We start from the raw sequence: 15827 nt of genomic DNA, 5'->3' as shown, positions 1-15827 counted from the left end.
CTATTTTGATGACTATAGCTTTGTACTATACTCTGAAGTCAGGGAGCCTGATTCCTCCAGCTCTGTTTTTCTTTCTCAAGATTGCTTTGGCTATTCGGGGTCTTTTGTGTCTCCATACAAATTTTAAGATTTTTCGTTCTAGTTCTGTGCAAAATACCATTGGTAATTTGGTAGGGGTGGCACTGAATATGTAGATTGCCTTGGGTAGTATAGTCATTTTGACAATATTGCTTCTTCCAATTCAGGAACATGGTATATCTTTCCATCTGTATCATCTTCGGTTCCTTTCATCAGTGTTTTACAGGTTTCCAAGTACAGGTCTTTTGCCTCCTTAGGTAGGTTTATTCCTAGGTATTTTATTCTTTTTAATGCGATGGTAAATGGGATTGTTTCTTTAATTTCTCTTTCTGGTCTTTTGTTTTTAGTGTATAGAAATGCAACAGATTTCTGTGTATTAATTTTGTATTCTTCACCTTTACCGAATTCATTGATGAGCTCTAGTAGTTTTCTGGTAGCATCTTTAGGATTTTCTATGTATAGAATCATCTCATCTGCAAATCGTGACAGTTTTACTTCTTGTCTTCCAATTTGGGTTCCTTTTATTTCTTTTTATTCTCTGATTGTCATGGCTCAGACTTCCAAAACTATATTGAATAAAAGTGGTGAGAGTGCATACCCTTGTGTTATTCCTGATCTCAGAGGAAATGCTTTCAGCTTTTCACCTTTGAGTATGATGTTAGTGGTAGGTTTGTCATATATGGCCTTTATTATGTTGAGGTATGTTCCCTCTATTCCCACTTTCTGGAGAGCTTTTTAATCATAAAGGGTGTCGAATTTTGTCAAAAGCTTTTTCTACATCTATTGAGATGATCTTATGGTTTTTATTCTTCAATTTCTTGATGTGGTATATCACACTGATTGATTTGCAGATGTTGAAAAATCCTTGATTCTCTAGGATAAATCCCACTTGATCATGGTGTATGAACCTTTTAATGTACTATAGAATTCAGTTTGCTAGTATTTTGTTGAGGATTTTTGCATCTGTGTTCATCAGTGATATTGGCCTATAATTTTCTTTTTTTGTGATATCTTTGTCTGGTTTTGGTGTCAGGGTGATGGTGTCCCTCACAGAATGAGCTTGGGAGTGTTCCTTCCTCTGCTGATTTTTGGAATAGTTTCAGAAGGATAGGTGTTAAGTCTTCTCTAAATGTTTGCTAGAATTTGCCCGTGAAGCCATCTGGTCCTGGACTTTTGTCTGTTGGGGATTTTTTAATCACAGTTTCAATTTCAGTACTTGTGATTGGTTTGTTCATATTTGTGTGTGGATGATTTCCTACCTTTACTGCATGTTTGCCTTTACTAGTGGGCTCTTCCATTTGTAATTTTCTTGTTTCGCGTGGTGGCCTTTTCTTTTTCACCTAGAGAATTTCCTTTATCATTTGTTGCAAAGCTGGTGTGGTGGTGCTGAATTCTCTTAGCTTTTGCTTGTCTGTAAAGCTTTTGATTTCTCCATCAAATCTGAAAGAGAGCCTTGCTGGATAGAGTGTTCTTGGTTATAGGTTCTTCCCTTTCCTCACTGTAAATATATCATGTCACTCCCTTCTGGTTTGCAGGGTTTCTGCTGAGAAATCAGCTGATAACCTTATGGGAATTCCCTTGTATGTTATTTGTTGCTTTTAATATTTTTTCTTGTTGTTAATTTTTGTCAGCTTGATTACTATGCATCTCAGCATGTTCCTCCTTGTCCGTCCTGCCTGCGGCTGTCTGAGCTTCTTGGACTTGGGTGACTGTTTCCATTCCCATGTTAGGGAAGTTTTCAGCTATTATCCTTCAGATATTTTCTCAGGTCATTTCTCTCTCTCTTCTCCTTCTGCAGTACCTATAATGAGAATGTTGATGCATTTAATGTTGTCCCAGGTCTCTGAGACTGTTCTTGTTTCTTTTCATTCTTTTTCTTTATTTTGTTTCATGGCAGTGATTTCTACCATTCTTTCAGCTCACTTATTCTTTCTTCTGCCTCAGTTATTCTGCTATTGATTCCTACTAGTGTATTTTTCATTTTAGTTATTGTACTGTTCATCTCTGTTTGTTTTTTCTTTAGTTCTCCTAGGTCTTTGTTAAACATTTCTTGTATCTTTTCGATCTGTACCTCCATTCTTTTTCTGAGATCATGTATCATTTTTACTATCATTATTCTGAATTCTTTTTTGGGTAGATTGCCTATCTCCACTTCACCTAGTTGTTCTTCTGAGGTTTTACCTTATTCCTTCATCTGGGACATATTCCTCTGCCATCCCATTTTGTCTAACTTTCTTTGATTTTGGTTTCCATTATGCAGGCTGCAGGGTTGTAGTTCTTCTTGCTTCTGCTGTCTGACTCCACAGTGGATGAGGCTGTCTAAGAGGCTTGTGCAGGCTTCCTGGTGGGAAGGACTGGTTCTTGCCCACTGGTGGGTGGAGCTGGGTCTTGTCCCCCTGATGGGCAGGGCTGTGTCAAGGGGTGTGTTTATTGGGCAGCTGTGTGCTCAGGAAGACTTTAAGCAACCTGTCTGCTGATGGGTGGGGCTGTGTTCCTGCCCTGTTGGTTGTTTGGCCTGAGTCATCCCAGCACTGGAGCCTACAGGCTGTGGGGTGGGGCCAGGTCTTGGTGGGAAAATGGCCTCCAGGAGTGCCCATGCTAATGAGTACTCCTCAGAACTACTGCCGCTAGTGTTTTTGTCTCCACAGTGAGCCACAGCCACACCACACCTCTGCAAGAGACCCTCCAATACTAGCAGGTAGGTCTGGCCCAGTGTCTTATGAAGTCACTGCTTTTTTTTCCTGGGTCCTGGTGTGCACAAGACCTTGTGTGTGCCCTCCAAGAGTGGAGTTTCTGTTTCCTCCAGTCCCGTGGAATTCCTGTGATCACACCCTGCTGGCCTTCAAAGCCAGATTCTCTTGGGGCTCCTCCTCCAATTGCCAGACCCCCAGGCTGGGGATCCTGACGTGGGACTCAGGACTTTCACGCCTGTGGCAGAACTTCTGTGTTATAATTATTTTCCAGTTTGTGGGTCACCCACCCAGTGAGTATGGGATTTGATTTTATTGTGATTGCACCCCTCCTACTGTCTCGTTGTGGCTTCTTCTTTGTCTTTGGATGTAGAGTATCTTTTTTGGTAGGTTCCACCATTTTTTTTGTTGATGGTTGTTCAGCAGTTAGTTGTAATTTCGGTGTTTTTGTAAGAAGAGGTGAGTTCACGTCCTACTACTCCACCATCTTGTCTTTGTCTAGCAACTTTAATTATTGCCACACACGAGGAGTTACCCAGGGTCACACAACTGGTTCGTGGTGGAGCCAGGATTCTAACCCAAGCAGCTGGCTCTAGAGTTAATGCTCTTACCCACTATAGTACATCTACTGCAACCTATGTCTCTGTGTCTCCTATAATAAGTGAAATGTGAGCTGCTCACAGTTTAAGACCAGTTAATATCCACTGTGTATTTGTTAACAAATTAATTAATAGGAAAAAACAACAACAACAGTCTCTTTGCACCCCATGATGGCAGGCCAGAACTGGAAGACCTGATTTATTTCAGACCCACTTGAGTTGAGATGCCTCAGCTTTTACAGTAGTGGCAGATTAGGAGCCTCTCAAGACAACTCCCATTGCTTCAGCTCTTTGGGGATGATGGGACCACTTCCTCACTTCCCATCCTTACTCCTGGGGAAATAATTAGAAGTACTGCTTCCTCTAACTTCATGCTGATATCAAGGAGGTTGAGAGGCATGATAAACAAGATCTTGGGGCTTCCCTGGTGGCGCAGTGGTTGAGAGTCCGCCTGCCGATGCAGGGGACACACGTTCGTGCCCCAGTCCGGGAAAATCCCACATGCTGCGGAGTGGCTGGGCCCGTGAGCCATGGCCACTGAGCTTGCGTGTCCGCAGCCTGTGCTCCGCAACGGGACAGGCCACAACAGTGAGAGGCCCACGTACCGCAAAAAAAAAAAAAAAAAAAAAATCTTTACCCTCAAAGAACTTATATTTGAATGGATATCAAAGCTATTTCAAGAAATGTTTTCATCTTATGGCCCTGTCAGTAAGCTGTGGTGCCCTCTTCAATAGCTACACAAAATGTGGAGTATATTATGTGTCCAGACTTGGTCACTCGTTCCAAGATTCTTGCTGTTTCAGCTTAGGATATTTAACATGAAATCACCACTGCAATGTGGTGCCTCCATAGATGAATTTTAAGTTTTAATAATTTTTCATTTTCACTTTTGAGAGTAGCTTTGTATACATTTTAAAAATTAAAAAATCAAAGCAAAACACGGCCAACACTTTGATGTGAGTCCAAGCTTTGGTAAAATGCATAAAAGTAACACCAAGTCCAAGAGAAATTGAAACTCTAAGCACATTTTGCTTGCATTCATTCCTTGTTTCTAATTTAATAAATATTTCCCAGAATGGAGTTTGTAAATCAAAGTAAATATATATATATATATATATATAAAATGCTTACTTATTCCCTTTTGGGTTCTATGTCAATTGTGTACATTTCATAAATATAAACATAAGACATATTTGCTAAGGAATTACATTTGTTGATGTGGCAACCTCATGGCTTAAAGTATAAAAAATTCATACCTTGTCAATTATGAATTGCATTTCCCCCATTTGTATAGAATATGGAATTTCTTTGAGTACTGGCTAAAAATGTACATGATACTATTTCAGATGTAAGTATTGCTTAAAAAAAAAAAAATCAACATCACCCTGCCTTAAGAGATGAAACATCTGAAAACTATAATCCTTTTAAATAAATTTTAAAAAAATCTATTCTTTGCTCATTTATTCAGCTTTCTTCTCACTATAGCCAATTACCAACCTTATCAGTCCATTTCCTTTTATTTATATTTTAGTCAAATGAGTGTCATAACAGGAAGGAAGTATGAATACCCTTTAATACTTACAGATTTTTTTTCAAATTTAAACATCTTTCTTGCTAAGCAGAATTAATGCACTGACTCACTCCCACAGCTATCACCCTGGATGCCCTTTTTCTATTTCATTGCCATTTTGTGTATGAACACATCACTGGTGTGGTATTTATCTTGATAGGTAGTGAAAAAACAGTCTTGCCTCAAAAAGCCATGCCATGTTTCCAGCCCTTGTTTATAAGGCATCTTCCAGCAGCAATCTCACTGCAGAGTTGCATGTACTAAATGGTGGCCCAACTCAGATCACTGGTATTCTCCCTGAGTAAAATCCTATGTATGCTGTCAATTTAATTGGTGCCACAGATAACTGTGACCCTTTTTCCCCTTCAACTGCTTATAGTCATTTTAAGATCTGTCATCACAGCTTAAGGTATGATTATGTCTAATAATGCTTTATTTTGCAGTGGGTATATCACAGTTATTGCCATATACAGAAAATTCTGACTGACATTTCCAGAGCTTTTTGGTGACAAAGTAAAGCAGTATATTACCTCTTTCTATGACTGCCAGGTGAATAACCCAACACAACTACCTAATATCTTGAGAGAAGGCTTTACTATTTTGGAGAGCCTTTTCCCCCATTTCACATCCCCACAGCACTGCCCTGTATTCCTCTCCTCTGAGTTTATCTCCCTAATTTAAATTCTAACTTCAAATATATCAGTTGACTAATATTAAACTTAACTTCCAAAAGGAGTCCATTTAAATACCTTCCTTCTGTACTTAATGATACAGATTTAAGGTCGAATATTTGTCATTTTTTAATGGAAATAGCTAGGAAGCATTAAAAAATAAAGTGAACAATTGGCATTGAAATATTTGGTAAACAAAATCATTTCAGTTATTTCTGTCCTACCACCTAACCTATTTGCCATAACCTATGAATTTGGCCAAAATGCAGGAAGTCTAATTCAAGCTGACATTCAAAGGTTATTCTCATTAATGTCTAAATTTTCGTGTTGAGTTCCTGCTACTGTATTACAATTCTGATTTCCATATCAAATTTATTAAGTTTTCTTTACTGTTAAAATCCATCATTGGCCCAGCAATATACAGTAGAACCAATAATGTCTATTGATGTTTAATATGCCTAACTTTGTTGTAAATTCAGTTTTTAAAAACAAGGTCTTTGCCAGCCCTTTTATTTATAGGCAATAGAGTATACTCAAGAGGATCTTACCTAACAATTTAGAATTATCATTACAAAATGTAAAAAGCCTGTTGTGGGCCAATTCGTCTTTAACATTAGCCAGAAGATGAACTTTGCCCAAAGAATTCTTTGGAAATATAGTATATTAATGACCCAATGGAATAAACACTTGACCATCAAAAAGCACTGAGTTTGAAAAACTGCTTTATCTTAACCCTGCTTTATACAACATAAACAGATTCATTACTGCTGAAATATGCTGCATCTCTAATTTCATTTTCACAAAACTTCAACACACCACTGCAGAATCCCGATTAGTTCTCTCAGTAAATAACTATGGCATTACCATTATTATTGTTCACTGGAAGTCCCTATTTAGAAGAAGAACAACAGGGAAATTACTACACAGTATTCCCCACCCCCAGGAAACACATAAAAACACAAGTACACACACACCCATAGATAATAAAACACTGGAAAATGATAAGAATATTCAAGAAAATGCTTTATCTTTAGCTGTGATTCAGCTATTCAGCTAACTTTATCTAATGGTATATTATTCCATTAGTTTTAAAACCCAGGAAAATATTAGCAATTGAATATTATGAGGAAAAATGTCAACCTAATTATGAGATGAAATTAAGCTATCAAGCAATGGAATACTGTGAATCATTAACCTTAAATTCTGTATTACATGGAAGCAGAAAGCAGATTTCAGATAAAAGGCTCAGACTGCATACTGTGAAATATTTTACTTTTACCTGCTCCTAGATTCTGTGGGTTTCTTTTCTGTTTCTTTTTCTTTCCTTAATAACTCAAATTTTCAATTACTAGAATTTCATTCCCATTCAGTTGCTATTAAGCTAGCATTGCCTGTGGGATCTAGAAATTGAATTGATGAAGTATAACCAACCTTTTTATAGAGAAGGGCCATTCCTCTCAACTCTCCTAAGCTTTGAAATTCTTGGTGTTGTGTTGTGGAATCCATTAATGTTACAGAGGGAAAGTGACAAAAGATAGTAATGCAAGACTCTAGGTACCTATGCTTCAAGCCATGAGTTATGATGGATGGGTATTACAATTTGCTAGGTGATGGTAATTAACTAGTCTAGACTCCTTTCAAAAACTACTAAGCTACTTAGTGAATGTTTCTTAGAAGCTATACAAACTTCATAGATCAGATAACTGAACAAAATACTGGCATATAGAAAAATATTTTTGGAGTGCCTACTATGAGTCAGGCAATATATTAGGCACAGGGGATAACACCGTGAATACAATAATTATTGCTCCTTCTCTTATGGAACTTATATCTGTGGCAAAGAAATTTTGGGCAAGTAATCGAATTGAATGAATTAATGAATGGCAGTAACTGCAAAAGTCAATGGTCATGTCCTTTATATTTCAATAATTTTTATAGTTTTCTATATATGGATCCTGCATATTTTGGTTAGGGTTATTCCTAGAAATTTTATGGTGTGTATGTTGCTATTATTCAGAGATTTTTTTTTTTTTTACTATATCTTCAGTTTCTTACTGGGATATTGATATTTTTCAATATTTTTCTTATATTTCATAGCCTTACTGATTTCTAAGAGGATTTTATGTGGTATTTTGGAGTCTTCTAAGAAATATTCTCTGCAGTTAATAACCATTTTCCCCTTTTCCTCTCCAGCAGTTAGTCCATTACTTCTGATTTATGTCTTATTCCACTAGCCAGAAATTCTGGAAGAATGTTAAATAGATTGGGAATTCTGTTCCCTCTTGATTTTAATAAGAGTTCTGGCTTTATAATTTATATTATATGATGTGATCTGTCTTCTTAGATATCCTTTCTTTATGGGATAAAGAAAGGGATAACCCTGCTATCCCACTCCTAGGTGTCTTCCTAAGACAAAAAGAAATTTACATTCACATAAAACCCTATAAACAAATGTTTATGGCAGCTTTATTCACAATAGCCCCAAATTGTAAACAACCCAGATGCCCTTAAACTATTTCATACAATAAAATATAACTCAGCCATAAGAAGGAACAAACTGTTGGTTCACACAACAACTTGGGTGAATTTTCAATGCATTTTCCTAAGTGAAAGAAGACAGAATCAAGTGGCTATATGCTGTGTGATTCTATTTTACATGACAGACACTCCTAAAAAAGCAAAAGTACAGAGAAAAAAACAGATCAGTGCTTTCCAGGGGTTAGGAATGGGAGGAGAGATTATCAATAAAGGGGTAACTCTTGTTTAGGGGGTTGATGAAATTGTACTGCAGGGAACTCTAGTGGTCGACACATGACTCTCTGCATTTGTCAAAACACATAGAACTGTACACCACAAAGAATGAATTTTATTATACGATAATAAAATCAACTAGGATGTGGGGAGAATATGAAATACAGACTGTGACATGGGAATCACACAACATTACAAATGAATTGCATAACTACACTGAAGGGGGTGGACAAGAAAGGAGCCAAGCTAAGAAACTCTGGAAAGCAGTGTTTTAACTGTTTTAAGACTAAAGACAAAAGAGCTGTTCACGAACAATGTTCTCTAGTTGGTAATTTGTTTCTAACAGAGGAATTAAGAAATGTAAAACTACTCTCTTAGATTAAAAAAATTTTTTTAGATTTTAAAAGTATTTTTAGATGCTTTTAAAGATATTTTTACTTATGTTTATATAGTAGGGATATCAGAAATTATAGAAAATGGGAGTCATGTTTCTTACTGTAAGAGAAAGAAGTTACAAATAAGGGAAGAAAGCTAGAATGAACCCTGTCATGTTGGATTAAAACTGGAGATATCAATATGAACTTATTCTTTTAATATATTTACATATAAATGATACAGAAATAAATTTTGATGTGTTTGTATGCATGAGTTAGTACCTACACATGTGTTTCCTAGCTCTATCCACTGAAAGGAGCTAGAAGGTACCCCAGTAGCAATGAACAGCTGGCACGTAAATTTTGGTTTATAAATTCCACTCTGCTATGCAAAAGACAGGACTCCTCAGAGAAACGGCTACTTCTAGGGCTAGGGCAGGAAAAACACAATATGAGCCTGGAGCATCAGAAAGTAAGGATGTTACGGATTTCCCTGGTGGCACAGTGGTTAAGAATCTGCCTGCCCCACCATCACCCTGATACCAAAACCAGACAAAGATACTACAAAAGAGAAAGTTACAGACCAGTATCACTGATGAATATAGATACAAAAATCCTCAACAAAATACTAACAAACAGAATCCAACAACACATTAAAAGGATCATACACCATGATCAAATGGGATTTATCCCAGGGATGCAAGGATTCTTCAATATATGCAAATCAATCAATGTGATACACCATATTAACAAAGTGAAGAATAAAAACCATATGATCATCTCAATAGATGCAGAAAAAGCTTTTGACAAAATTCAACACACATTTATGATAAAAACTCTCCAGAAAGTGGGCATAGAGGGTACCTATCTCAACATAATAAAGGCCATATACAACAAACCCACAGCAAACATCATTCTCAATGGTGAAAAACTGAAAGCATTTCCTCTAAGACCAGGAACAAGACAAGGATGTCCACTCTCACCACTATTATTCAACATAGTTTTGGAAGTCCTAGCCACGGCAATCAGAGAAGAAAAAGAAATAAAAGGAATCCAAATCGGAAAAGAAGAAGTAAAACTGTCACTGTTTGCAGATGACATGATACTATACATAGAGAATCCTAAAGATGCCACCAGAAAACTACTAGAGCTAATCAATGAATTTGGTAAAGTTGCAGGATACAAAATTAATGCACAGAAATCTCTTTCATTCCTATATACTAATGATGAAACGTCTGAAAGAGAAATTATGGAAACACTCCAATTTACCATAGCAACAAAAAGAATAAAATACCTAGGAATAAACCTACCTAGGGAAACAAAAGACCTGTATGCAGAAAACTATAAGACCCTGATGAAAGAAATTAAAGATGATACCAACAGATCGAGAGATATACCATGTTCTTGGATTGGAAGAATCAACATTGTAAAAATGTCTATACTACCCAAAGCAATCTACAGATTCAATGCAATCCCTATCAAATTACCAATGGCATTTTTTATGGAACTAGAACAAATCATCTTAAAATTTGTATGGAGAAAAAAGACCCTGAATAGCCACAGCAGTCTTGAGGGAAAAAAATGGAGCTGGAGGAATCAGACTCCCTGACTTCAGACTATACTACAAAGCTACAGTAATCAAGACGATATGGTACTGGCACAAAAACAGAAACATAGATCAATGGAACAAGATAGAAAGCCCAGAGATAAACCCACGCACCTATGGTCAACTAATCTATGACAAAGGAGGCAAAGATACACAATGGAGAAAAGACAGTCTCTTCAATAAGTGGTGCTGGGAAAACTGGACAGCTACATTTAAAAGAATGAAATTAGAACACTCCCTAACACAATACACAAAAATAAACTCAAAAAGGATTCGAGACCTAAATGTAAGACCGGACACTATAAAACTCTTAGAGGAAAACATAGGAAGAACCCTCTTTGACATAAATCACAGCAAGATCTTTTTTGATCCACCTCCTAGAGTAATGGAAATAAAAAGAAAAATAAACAAATGGGACCTAATGAAACTTCAAAGCTTTTGCACAGCAAAGGAAACCATAAACAAGACGAAAAGACAACACTCAGAATGGGAGAAAATATTTGCAAACGAATCAACGGACAAAGGATTAATCTCCAAAATATATAAACAGCTCATGCTGCTCAATATTAAAGAAACAAACAACCCAATCCGAAAATGGGCAGAAGACCTAAACAGACATTTCTCCAAAGAAGACATACAGATGGCCAAGAAGCACATGAAAAGCTCAACATCACTAATCATTAGAGAAATGCAAATCAAAACTACAATGAGGTATCACCTCACACCAGTTAGAATGAGCATCATCAGAAAATCTACAAACAACAAATGCTGGAGAGGGTGTGGAGAAAAGGGAACCCTCTTGCACTGTTGGTGGGAATGTAAATTGATACAGCCACTATAGAGAACAGTATGGAGGTTCCTTAAAAACCTAAAAATAGAATTACCATATGATTCAGCAATCCCACTACTGCTCATATACCCAGAGAAAACCATAATTCAAAAAGACACATGCACCCCAATGTTCATTGCAGCACTATTTACAATAGCCATGTCATGGAAGCAACCTAAATGTCCATCGACAGACGAATGGATAAAGAAGTTGTGGTACATATATACAATGGAATATTACTCAGCCATAAAAAAGAACAAAATTGAGTCATTTGTTGAGACATGGATGGATCTAGAGACTGTCATACAGAGTGAAGTACGTCAGAAAGAGAAAAACAAATATCGTATATTAACGCATGTATGTGGAACCTAGAAAACCGGTTTGCAGGGCAGAAGTTGAGACACAGATGTAGAGAACAAACGTATGGACACCAAGGGGGGAAAACCGCGGTGGGATGGGGATGGTGGTGTGCTGAATTGGGCTATTGGGATTGACATGTATACACTGATGTGTATAAAATTGATGACTAATAAGAACCTGCAGTATAAAAAAACAAAAACAAAAAACAACTAATACTAAACTTTCTTTGGGTTATTCGTATGGAAATATGTTAATATAAATGTTTCAGACATTGCATGAAATTTCTAAAATTCTTATATATTCTGGTATAATGTTATAAGTCATAATTCTAGTTATTACTTTAAAATGTATATCTCAGAAATTAAAAAAAAGGTGGTAAAGAAGGTAAAATGAGCAAATCATAAATAAAGCCAGCTATTTCAAAAACAAAACAAACAAACAAACAAACAAAAATTCACCTGCCAGCACAGGGGACATGGGTTCGATCTCTGGTTCAGGAAGATCCCCCGTACTGCGGAGCAACTAAGCCCATGTACCACAACTAATGAGCCTGTGCTGTAGAGCCCGTGTGCCACAACTACTGAAGCCTGTGTGCCCAGAACCAGTGCTTCGGAACAAGAGAAGCCACTGCAATGAGAAGCCCACACACCGAAATGAAGAGTAGCCCCTTGTTCGCCGCAACTAGAGAAAGCCTGCGTGCAGCAACAAAGACCCAACGTAGCCTAAAATAAATAAATAAATAATAAAATTAAAAAGAAAAAAAAAAGAAAGATAGTAAGGAGGTTAAAAAAAAAAAAAAGATGGGAGTATATAAAAAAGGCTTAGGAGCCAGCCTGGAAAAGTTAATTGACAAAGTTGGAAAAGCTTGAGCAACAAAGTAAATAATGACTGCATTACATTATAACCGAATAATAAAATAAATATTCATGAATCCATACTAATATAAATAAGTAAATAAATAGGGGGATATGTGACAACTCTTACTCAAATAACAATTCTAAATAATATATACAAAGAAATAAGAGAAATAGAAATCACTATTAAAGCACCATGGCAATATTGCCACACAATACAATGGCTACTAAAATTAATAGGTAAAAGTTTATGCAGAAATTGGATATTTGCATAAGGTCAAAGTATCTCCCTCAAATATTTAGTAATTACAAAGGAAAAAGAGTAACAACATTAGAGAATCCTAACAAACACCAGCTTAACTAAGTGACCAAGAGTAACATCACCAGTAATAAGACTTACTGATGTTATTTAATCCCTGATATGAGACACTGAGAAGGGCCCATTGCCTCTATGGTTTCCTTACCAATAATGCACAACCTTAATCTAACGAGAAAGCATCAGACAAACAAACTGAGGCACAGTCTACAAAAATAACTGACCAGTACCCTTCAAAAGTGTCAAGGTCATGAAAGACAAAGACTCAAGAACTGGCATAGATTGGAGGAGACTAAGGAGCCATGACAACTAAATGCAATGTGGGATCCCGGAACAACAAAAGGACAATGGTAGAAAAAAGTTCTGTACTTTAGTTAAGAGTAGTATACTAAGGATGATTTCTTAGTTTTGATACGTGTCTTTTGGTTATGTAAGATGTTAAACATAAGGGGAATCTGGGTGAACGGTAAATGAGAAATCTGTGTACTATTTTTGTCACCTTTCTGTAAGTTAAAAATGGCACTAAAAAAATGCTGTAGATGTGCCATCATCTCATAGCACTTAATGCTTCAGAGAAGTTTAAGCCCAGCCTAATTTTGTCCCTTTTTAGGTAACCTGCTTTATTTTTTCCTTCCTGGATGCTTTAAATCTGTTTTCCTCTTTCTTAAAATTAACTACATATAAAAATTAATTTGATTTTCTTTAGTGCCAACTTAAATCCTTTTACTTTTTTCCAAATCTTATCCACTTCCGTTGTTACTTTGGCCTCTTGTTATTGCATCTCATTGCTTCTCTTGCATTACATATTGTAACCTACGGGTTTCTACAGTTTGTTCAGAGGCTTGCCTTATATCCTATGGAGGATACTAGATTGTTCTAACCTTTTTGTCTGATCCCCATATTAAGCATGTTTCTGTGTGTTTGTTTATTTGTTTTTCAGAGTGATTTTCACATTCCCTCAAGCTGGAGCATATTTTCACAAGCACTATTTGGGTTCTTTGGTCATTCAGCTTTAAAGTAAGAGAACTCCATCTAGACCACTTCCATCATCTTGTGATTCATGGAAAACCATTGACAACAGGATTACTGACTGATCTTGGAGTTGTTAGTTTTTATCAGTTTTAGTGTTTTTATAGTTATTTCATTGGGTGGTTGTAAGAGGTTTTACTAGGGGGTGTTAGGTAGCATGCACTTTCAATCAAGCTACCTATTCAAAATGTCAGCATTTTTGCAGTATCTCCCAAGATGTTTCTGTTGAAGAATAATATTTGTACTGTTAGAGTTATATCTGGAACTTCTGTACTCCAGAATCAAAAACAAAAATGTGAAGCAATAGTTTCTATTTCACAGGCTAATTAAAGCAAGAGATTTGGTATTTCTTTACAAAAAGAATGATGAAGGTAGATAGTGGCCTGGAAACCAGTGAACCTGATTGCAAAATGAATATTTAAAAGCCCCTCTGATTTAATGTGCTCTTGTTTCCATTCCCTTTATTCTTTACAAAGACAAAGAGTCCTCTGTAAATATTGCTTTAAGGATTATCAGGCTTCAATTTTCAATTTTGTCCAAAGGCCATAATTTAAACCATAATATTGGCTTTACAAATGTAAACAGTGATTGAACCTCTTTCCTTTAGCTAATAGAAATGCCAATGAAATTAGAGTCAATTAAATAATTGCTTTATTAACCTAATGTATTACTGCTGTAAGACGTGCTGTGACTCATCCAGTCAGGAGGGGAGCTAGGAGAGAACAAAACTACATCAACATAAAGACAATGGAAACCAGCATTTTGTAAAAACTTGATCCAATAAAAAGAATAAAACATTTATTGAAATTTTGATATATCAATTTCATTCTTTATAGTTTAACCATGACCGAAGATGGAAAAATCCTAAGAGATTTTAAAGGTTAAAGATCTTTCAGAATATGTTAAATGTCCCCTCTTCTGCCAAGTTTTCTCTGTCCACCTCTGTCTCCAGACTCGTCCTCTGCTTCTCTCAGGTAAGATATCTCACTTTTTCCTTTATGGTAATACAGAGGTATGTGATTACTGACTTCTAGTGTTATATACCTTGAGAGATGATTTGCAATTATTTTTTAAACTTCTGTATTCCCTACCATGTGGTCCCCTGCCTTCTTGAGGACTGAATTTATTATCTCAATAATTTCAGAACCTAGTGAAGTATTATACCTGGTAATACCACTAAGCAAATACTTGAGGAATGAATGAGTAAATAGGTAGGTCGCACTGTGGTATCTCTAGGAAGGTGCAGAGCAGGTTCTCAGTAATTAAAGCCCTTCTTGTAGCTCACCTTTCTCCTGCTGTGCCCCAAGTGTTCTTGTATACCTGAGCACAGAACAGCAAGAGAATTTTGTGGGTCTTCTTTTTCTGACCCTGTTTCAGACTACACCAAAAGTATGGCCAGAGTTGGCTGCTTTGGAAAGATGTTATGGATGTTAATGATGGAAGGATGGATGAAAGGATGGAAGGAAGGAAGCAGGGGTGCAAAGAAGGATGAACATGTATTGGGTGCTATGTTATCCCTTCCATATATATTATCTAATTTAATCCTAAAACAACTATTCAGAGTAAATATTATTATCCCTATTTTTACAATTAAGGAAACTGGGACTTTTAAATGTACTTCTTTGTACCAGGCCACACAGCTGTCCGGTGGCCAAGCTAGAATTTAAATTTCAGTTGGCTCATTCAAAACTCAGTGCTTTTCTTAGAATATGGGAATTAAGGAAGTTTTAGTTCTACAAAACTGTAATGACCCATTCTGTGAGTATCCTAAACTTGATGCAGTTTTATTTTTCAGCTTTGAACAATAGGATTCAGAAATATTTGCCTATCATTTCTATCATACTTAGTTTCGTTTGGTAGTCATTCATCTGTTGGACATTTACTAAGCCCAAGCACACTTGGAACACAAGTATGCCTAGGACACAGTCTCTGGACTCAAGTTCCTTTGCCCTTTTCTTAGAAGAATTCTCATTCTGGAAAGCCAACTTACTTGCCATCCCATTTATGGTTTCTTTGCTTTCTCTTCTGCCTTTTTTTTTTTTTTTTTTTTTTTTGCGGTACGCGGGCCTCTCGCTGTTGTGGCCTCTCCCATTGCGGAGC

The 15827-nt window shown here is 36.6% G+C and overlaps 2 protein-coding genes across 2 annotated transcripts in view; one reads left to right on the top strand and one right to left on the bottom strand.

The window, feature by feature from the left end:
* LOC132423422 (uncharacterized) overlaps positions 1–14757 on the top strand; it is a 58838-nt gene extending 44081 nt beyond the window's left edge. Inside the window, exons 5-6 of the mRNA XM_069540526.1 lie at positions 5381–5450; positions 13639–14757. The gene's annotated coding sequence lies outside the window, so the exon portion shown is untranslated. The remainder of the gene's footprint in view (positions 1–5380; positions 5451–13638) is intronic.
* Positions 1–15827, bottom strand: part of KIAA0825 (KIAA0825 ortholog) — a 401025-nt gene that overhangs the window by 14315 nt on the left and 370883 nt on the right. The gene's annotated exons all lie outside the window — the stretch shown is intronic.

This window comes from Delphinus delphis, chromosome 3 (genome assembly GCF_949987515.2).
Source record: "Delphinus delphis chromosome 3, mDelDel1.2, whole genome shotgun sequence".
Lineage (NCBI taxonomy): Eukaryota > Metazoa > Chordata > Mammalia > Artiodactyla > Delphinidae > Delphinus > Delphinus delphis.
The sequence above is the reverse complement of the archived record's forward strand: the minus strand, read 5'-3'. Positions and strand labels throughout refer to the sequence as shown.